Raw genomic sequence first — 7,503 nt, 5'->3', positions numbered from 1 at the left:
GAGGAAGCAGTAGTGGTAGTAATACCAGGGAATTAGGGCTTGTTCTTACTTCCTCTCAATGCTTGCAAGCCACCATAGTGACGGTGGTCCATCTAGGCTTGTTGCTCAAGGAAGTTCTTCACCATGGTTCACTGACCATTTTCAGAACCGGAAGTCAGAAATGCAAACACGTGGAGGAGTCAAGAAGGCAACAAGAATAAAGGTGGATAGATAAGACCCTACTGGGAAGCCCAGTGGTCTGCTCAGTTTAGCTAAATGCTGTCACTTGGGAGCAAGAGCCTAATATCTCAAGGCTCTAGGCTCTTTTCTTTCTTCCTTTTGAGACAGGATCTCTCTATATGCTTTCTGTCTTTGTAGCCTTTCAATTTTGCTATCCTTTTGTGTGAACTTTCCCCAGTGCTGAGATTACAATCACATGCCACCACCCTATTTGCAGGTAAAATACGTTTTAGGGCTCTAGCTGTACTTCCCTCTGTGATTTCTGAATGCAAGCACCACTTATAACAGTGGGATTTGCCTTGGTAACCAGGAGAGCACATGTGTATTGTGCCCATGGGCCCAGCAAGAGGAATCTAGCATGAGCATTCCTCATCTGATATCTGCCCTGCTCTGAGAGGCAGAGTCAGTCTATAGCTGCACCTTCAGCCCAGGAGCCAGCATGGGCGTGCTGTGAAGGCTTGAGGTGTTCTGTGACCCTGTCACTGAGGCTCTCTTTCCCCCTCTGCTCAGGCTGGCTGTTGCACCATTAGGTGGTCTTGGGGACTCTGTCCCTGTGGCTTTGTAACTTGCCTCACAGTCAGGTCAGAAGCCCCAGGTACAAATACAAAGTGGATTTGCTGAGTAAAAGGAGCCAGGAGAAGTTCTGAGTCCTCAGACCTCCCAGACTCCATTGGTTGCAGTGAGGGATTTCTCAGGGCTTCCTATTCCAAACTTACCCTCTGAGAAGTTTGTGGGGTGGTGGTTTCTGGCTCATTGTGTATTTCCAAATCTGTAGCTCTTCCATTTTAACTGAGTTTATTTGGGAGTCTTTTACTTTAGAGCAAGCTAGGGTGAAAGGAGAATGGACCTCAGAAATAGCAAACAGAGTTTGAACTTTGACTAATCTTTAGACCCAAAGAAAACTAGGAAAACACTCTGAGATACAGTATTTGTATAAGAAAAAATAAATCCCGAAGCTGAGAGTGATGATTCATAACTGTCATCCCTGTACTCAGTTGTCTGATGTTAAAGGATTGCAGTGCATTTGAGATCAGTTTGGATTACGTACTAGTACCAGCCAGACACAGGTACATAGCAAGACCCTGCCTCATAAGACCCAAAGAACAGCAAATCAGGAGAAGAGAAAAAACCCACATCAAAGGACTGTATATTAAACAAAGTGCTGAGCACAAGACTACTTGGTGATCATTCTCGGATCACTCATCGCCTCCTGCCCTACCTCCTCTCTAGAAAAGGTATCTCACAGAGTTAGGTTTAACATGGGATGTGAAAACAAGTAGGCAAACACAACTGTAGAGTCCCTTGAGTTGAGAAGGAGGCACCATTTGCTTCTGTGCTGGCTGGTGTTGTGTGTGTCAACTTGACACAAGCTAGAGTCATCAGAGAGAGAGGAGCCTCAGTTGAGGAAATGCTAACATGGTACTAAGCTGTAAGGCATTTTCTCAATTAGTGATCATCAGTGGTAAGTGGTGCCAAACCTGGGCTGGTCCTGGGTTCTGTAAGAAAGCAAGCTGAGCAAGCCAGGGGAAGCAAGCCAGTAAGCAGCACCCTTCCATGGACTCTGCATCAGCTCCTGCCTCCAGGATCCTGCCCTGTTTGAGTTCCTGTTCTGACTTCCTTCAACAATGAGCACTAATGTGGAAGTGTAAGCCAAATATACCCTTTCTTCCCCAACTTACTTTTTGGCCATTGTGTTTGGTCACAGCATTACAAACGCTAAGAGAGTTTTTTAACCAGGAACAAATGGACTTAACCAAGAAGAACACTTGAATTGCTAGGCCACTAAGTGAAGGTCTGAAGTCAGATCTCTGCTCTGCCCTGTCTTTCAAAGACACAAGAGAAGTGGTTGTTGGTTAAATTGGTAAGGTGAAATAGCAGCAAAGGACTCCATCTACTATTGTACCCCACGGACCTCTCAGTGCAGAGAGTGAGTATGGGCCCAGAGATAACTGAGATTCAGTGGGTAAATTAAACCATTAGTATCTAAGTGAGGCAACACCATTTGGGTCAAACTGTATTAAGTCACCAAGTAAGGTCCTGGTTGCTACTAAATCCTCTCTGAGAAAAGAAAGTATGCACACCCAAAGTATTACTCATATCTTTATGATGTAAGCTAATTGTCTTAGTTGGGGTTTCTATTGCTGTGAAGAGACACCATGGCCACGGCAACTCCTATGAAGGAAAACATTTAATTGGGGCTGGATTATAGTTTCAGAGGTTCAGTCCATTATCATCATGGCAACACTCAGTCAGACATGGTGCTGGAAAGGCACTGAGTATTCCACATCTTGATTCACAGGCAGCAGGAAAAGAAGTTTGAGCCACTAGGCCTGGTTTTGAGGTTCTGAAATCTCAAAGCCCACCCCCTGGTGATGCACTTCCTCTAACAAAGGCACACCTACTCCAACAAGGCCACATATCATAGTAGTGCCACTCTCTAAGGACTAAGCATTCAAATACAAGAGTCTATGGGGGGCATTACTATTCAAATCATCACACTAATCATGGCCCAAGTGTTACCATACATTATTTTTCCTTGTTGAACTATGGCCTTTAAATAAATATGCTCAGAAACATATAGTTTGAATTGAACATGCCTGGGAATGGGCTGACCACTAATGTACTTTCCTGTGTGAATCTGTCTAGACTCTTTGAATAAAATTCTCATTTTCTTCGTTGGAGGAAGACATTGCTTTGAAGTAATTTCTGTGTTCTCCTTACCTGCTACAGCTAATAAAGTCTTTTCCCATTCTTTAATTTCTTGGATTTCCCCTTGTTTCGGCTTTGAACTCATCCAGGTGTGAGCCATTGAGTTTGGTAACAAGAACAGTAACATTGGGAGACAAAGCAAAAGATTTTAAGTTGGATGGAGAGACCCTGACATGAAAATGGTAATGTGGAAGCTCTCTAAAGTCAGTGTGCCCTGGGTACGATGCTGTCAAGATCTCTTTGCCCCGTTTAAAGAGTTGTGGGCTAAATGGGTCTAGGTAAAAATACTTTTTTTTTTTTTTAATCCAAAATGTATTTGTTGGAACAGTTTCCTGCTCATCTTGATCCATGGTGCTTTCAGTGTGCTTCTTCCTAAGGGACCAGTCTCTTACAAGCCTTACTTTTCTTCTGGTAGCTTGGCATAGGGCAGTAGAATAATCATAATACAAGGCTACTGTCTTGTTCACTGTTCTATTGCTGTGATGAGACACCATGATCAAGGCAACTCTTATAAAAGAAAACATTTAATTGGAGCTAGCTTACAGTTTCAGAGGTTGAGTCCATTATCATCATGGTGGGGAGCATGGTGGCACACAGGCAGACATGGTCCTGGAGAAGGAGCTGAGAGTTCTACATCTGGATCCACAGGCAGCAGGAAGAGAGAGTCACAGTGGGCCTGGGTTTGGCTTTTGAAGCCCACCCCCAGTGACAAACTTTCTCCAATAAGGCCATACCTTCTAATCCTTCTCAAGTAGTGCTACCCTCTAATGACTAAGCATTCAAATATATGAGCCTATGGGAACCATTTTTTTTTTTTTGGTTGTTTGAGAAAGGATCTCTCTGTGCGTGTAGCCTTGGCTGCCCTGGAACTCTCTCTCTGTAGACCAGGCTTGCCTAGGACTCACAGAGATCCACCTGCCCCTGCCTCTTGAGTGCTGGGATTCAAGGTTTGCACCACCACTGTCCTGCTTACCATTTTTATACAAACTACCACAGTTACTGTTTGTGCATGGTGAAAGATTATGGGGAATTGTAAAACTTCCTGGGCATTTCATATGTGCCAAGTAGGAACTGAGACCTTTCTGAAGAAGAATGAAGGAGATCCTTTGTGGGAGGCATGTTCTCATAGGAGGCCTTCACCACTGGACAAGCTCTTTCATTCTTGTAGTCCTGGAGATTGAACCCAGGGCCTCACACATGCTAGACGGGAGCTCTGCCACTAAGATGCATAACTAGCCCTTTAAAAATTATTTAGAGACGTAGTCTCACTGTGTTACTCATTCTGGCTTCTGGCTTCTGGCTTCAACCTCCTAAATGGTTGGGATTACAGGCATGTGCCTCTACACTTAGCACATTTTATGTTCTCCATGTGTGTTCACATGTGTAAGTTCATTTGAAAGCCGGAAGACAGCCTTGGGTGGCATTCCTCAGTCAACATCCTTACTCATGTCCTGCAGTCCTCTAGCACAAGCCACCTCGCCACCCACCCCTTCCTAGGGATCGAAATTGACCAGGTCTGGAATTTACCAGGTAGCCTAGGCTAGCTGGCACATGCAAAGGACTGGTAAACTGTCCTTGTTGCCTTCAGAGGGAGCCAAACTCGCAGCCTTTTTAGTGGAGGGTACTTTGGTGCCCCACCCAGTCTTTTACTGGGCATCTTAAGAGCTGTCAAAAAGGGAGAAAATAATTCTGACCACCACACTCTTCCACTCTTTCCTATTCCCAGAAGTGTAATGTTGATTTTTCAGGATTCACAAGCAGTTCAAGTGGGTGTGTCCCTCAGCTTGGGTCAGCAGAGGGAGCTGATGAACTGTGTTTGAGAAGATTTAAAAAAAAAATCCTTTTTCTCTAGACATTTGTCTGGGTTCAGGAAGGGCGACTGAGGAAGGAGCTGAAGTAGGAATACCAGGGAACCAGGGCTGGCTCTTATTTTCCCTCAATGCTTGGAAGCCGCCATAGTGATGGTGTTCCATCTAGGATTGTTGTTGCTAAGGGTTGTTCTCCACCATAGTTCATTGCCCATTTTCTGAACCAGAAATCAGAAGTGCAAATACCTGAAGGAGTCAGGAAGTCAACATGAATAAAGGTGGATAGGCAAGACCCAACTGGGAAGCCCAGTGGTTTGCTCAGTTTAGCTAAATGCTGTCATTTGGGAATAGAAGCCCAATATGCTGAGGCTTTAGTCACAGCCTGACTCTCCTCTCCTCTCTCCTTCCCTCCCTACCTTACTTCCCCCTACCTTTCCTCTCCTAGGTCTTGCTGCGTAGCCCAGGCTAGCCTGAAATTGTTGGGATCCTTTTTCCTTGTGTGAGTGCCTCGACTAGTGGTGTGCACCGCCACTTTTAGCTAGGCTTCTCTTTCAGTAGAAGCTGCAAGCCCGGATTTTAATGTGGAATGTTTTCTGAGCAACAGATTAATTTTTTAAAAAAATATTCAGAAAAGTTAAATAGACAGTTTTCATCAATGAATACAAACACACCCCTCATCCTCAACACTAAATATTTAAACTCTCAATACTAAAATAATTTAGTCCTCTCTCCAATAAAGGTTCTTGCTATGAGGTCCAGGTTGGTCTTGAACTCTCTATGTATCCTTTTTGCTCACCTTTCAGAGTGCTATTATTACAGGTATGAGCCACGGAGCTCAACTTCATTAACCTTTTGATACATTTTCTCTCTCTCTCTCTCTCTCTCTCTCTCTCTCTCTCTCTCTCTCTCTCTCTCTCTCACACACACACACACACACACACACACACACACACACACACAACTTCCATTTGGTAAACCACTTAAAAATAGTTTGCCAACCTCAGGATGGCACCAGGACGTTTCAGTGTGTATCTTACAAGAATGAGCCCACTGTTATTGCCTTGAGAAAAAGCCCATGTACATTCAACAATGTCTTACAGGTATGTTGGAACTGGCTTGTATAGAGAATGTGTGTGCATGTATTCCAGCTCTGAATTCAATATCACAAGACATTAGTCATAGTGGGAATATTGACATTATAAAACTGGCAGGCGGTAAAGTTGGCTTCCTTCACCCTGGACCAGCTGTTCTCTACCAGAATATTGATACTTTAAAAGTAGCTTTAATGAAACAGGGCTGGTATAAGGCTGCATCCATTGTCTCTGACAGGTTCCTCACTCACCTTTCATTTATCGAGTCTGTGTGCGGAGAAGGCACAAACATGTAACTCGAGATACACTATCTTAATTATCCAGGGAACAGCATTTAGTAGCGGTAGAGACTGTTTACAGCAGATTTATCCAGTTGTTTTCATCTTACATAATTGAAACTTCATACTCGTTGTATAACAACTGTTCTCTCCTATGGTCAATCCCTCACCCCAAGCAACTGCCATTGTGCTCTCTGCTTCTATAAATTAGAAAATTATAGATGCTTTCTATGGCATCTGTCTTCCTATGACAGGTTTATTTCACTTAGCATAATGTCCTACAGGTTCATCCACCTTTGTAGCAGAACTCCCCTCCCCCACTTTTTTTGTAGCTAGGGTCTTACTATGTAGCTCTGGGTGGCCTCGAACTTGCTATATAGACCCTTCTGGCTTAGGAAAAGTAAGTGACTTGTCAACATCACACAACTAAAACGTAATAGAGCCCATGGTCCTAAGGTTTGGACTTGCTTCTCTAAGCATCCCTCCAAAGTTAGGCATGTGGAAAGACCAGGAGCACTGGTATACGAAATAGATATTTCAGTTTCAGACTAGTCCAACAGGGGGTGCTCAGAGTGTATATTAGAAACAATTTCAGAAATTATAAAATTACCCCGAGAGACTGAACACTTCAGAAGCTCTTTCTGAGTTACAGAGTCAGGAGAGCCAGAGTATTTTTGCCACTGTGATCTGGAGATTCTGGCTGGCCCTGTCTCGTGCTGGTCACTAATCATCACCTCCCTGATCTTCATTAGATTCCTGAAGGATGCTGAAATACCAGCTCCACTGCAGGGCGCTTCACAAGTCATCCAGGATGTTCTCAGTGGGGACAGTTTTCTACCATGAGTGTCTGCTACCTAGTGAGACCGATCAGGAGGGATGTTAGAGATTATCCTGGGAGCCAGCAGGGTGGGTTAAAGTGAAATAGTCTATATTTAATTTAGCCCCAGCACCCACTCATGTCTGACACCAGAGTTCCTTGGTCCTCTCCTCCAGCAATCTCTGAGCCTCTCTTGTGAGGTGAGGCTCCATGTGTAAGCCTTTTAATGAGGTGAAGGAGCCCAAGCTGGCTCCTGGCAGGGTACCACTTTTATCCTGTGTGACTGTGAGAGAAACTGGCTCTACTCTGGTCAAATACTGCTCTTGAGATGGTGCTGGCATTGGTTTCTCCTTTTCTTTTTCTTAGAGGTGTCTTAGCTGGGTTCTTTCTCTAATGAATTCTGGTGAAAAGGGTTGACTCTCAGGAGAGGCAGTCCATTGCCTCCTAAAGCAGCATGGTAAAGGACATATACTCCTTTGAAAACTGTCTAGCTCATTGGCCCACCCATCTTCTTATGAACTTTATTCATAGCCACCCACAGCCTGTTTCCTTCTAGACCACAAAAAAGGACAAAAGACCCC

The sequence above is a fragment of the Peromyscus leucopus genome, chromosome 15 (genome assembly GCF_004664715.2).
Source record: "Peromyscus leucopus breed LL Stock chromosome 15, UCI_PerLeu_2.1, whole genome shotgun sequence".
Lineage (NCBI taxonomy): Eukaryota > Metazoa > Chordata > Mammalia > Rodentia > Cricetidae > Peromyscus > Peromyscus leucopus.
The sequence above is the reverse complement of the archived record's forward strand: the minus strand, read 5'-3'. Positions refer to the sequence as shown.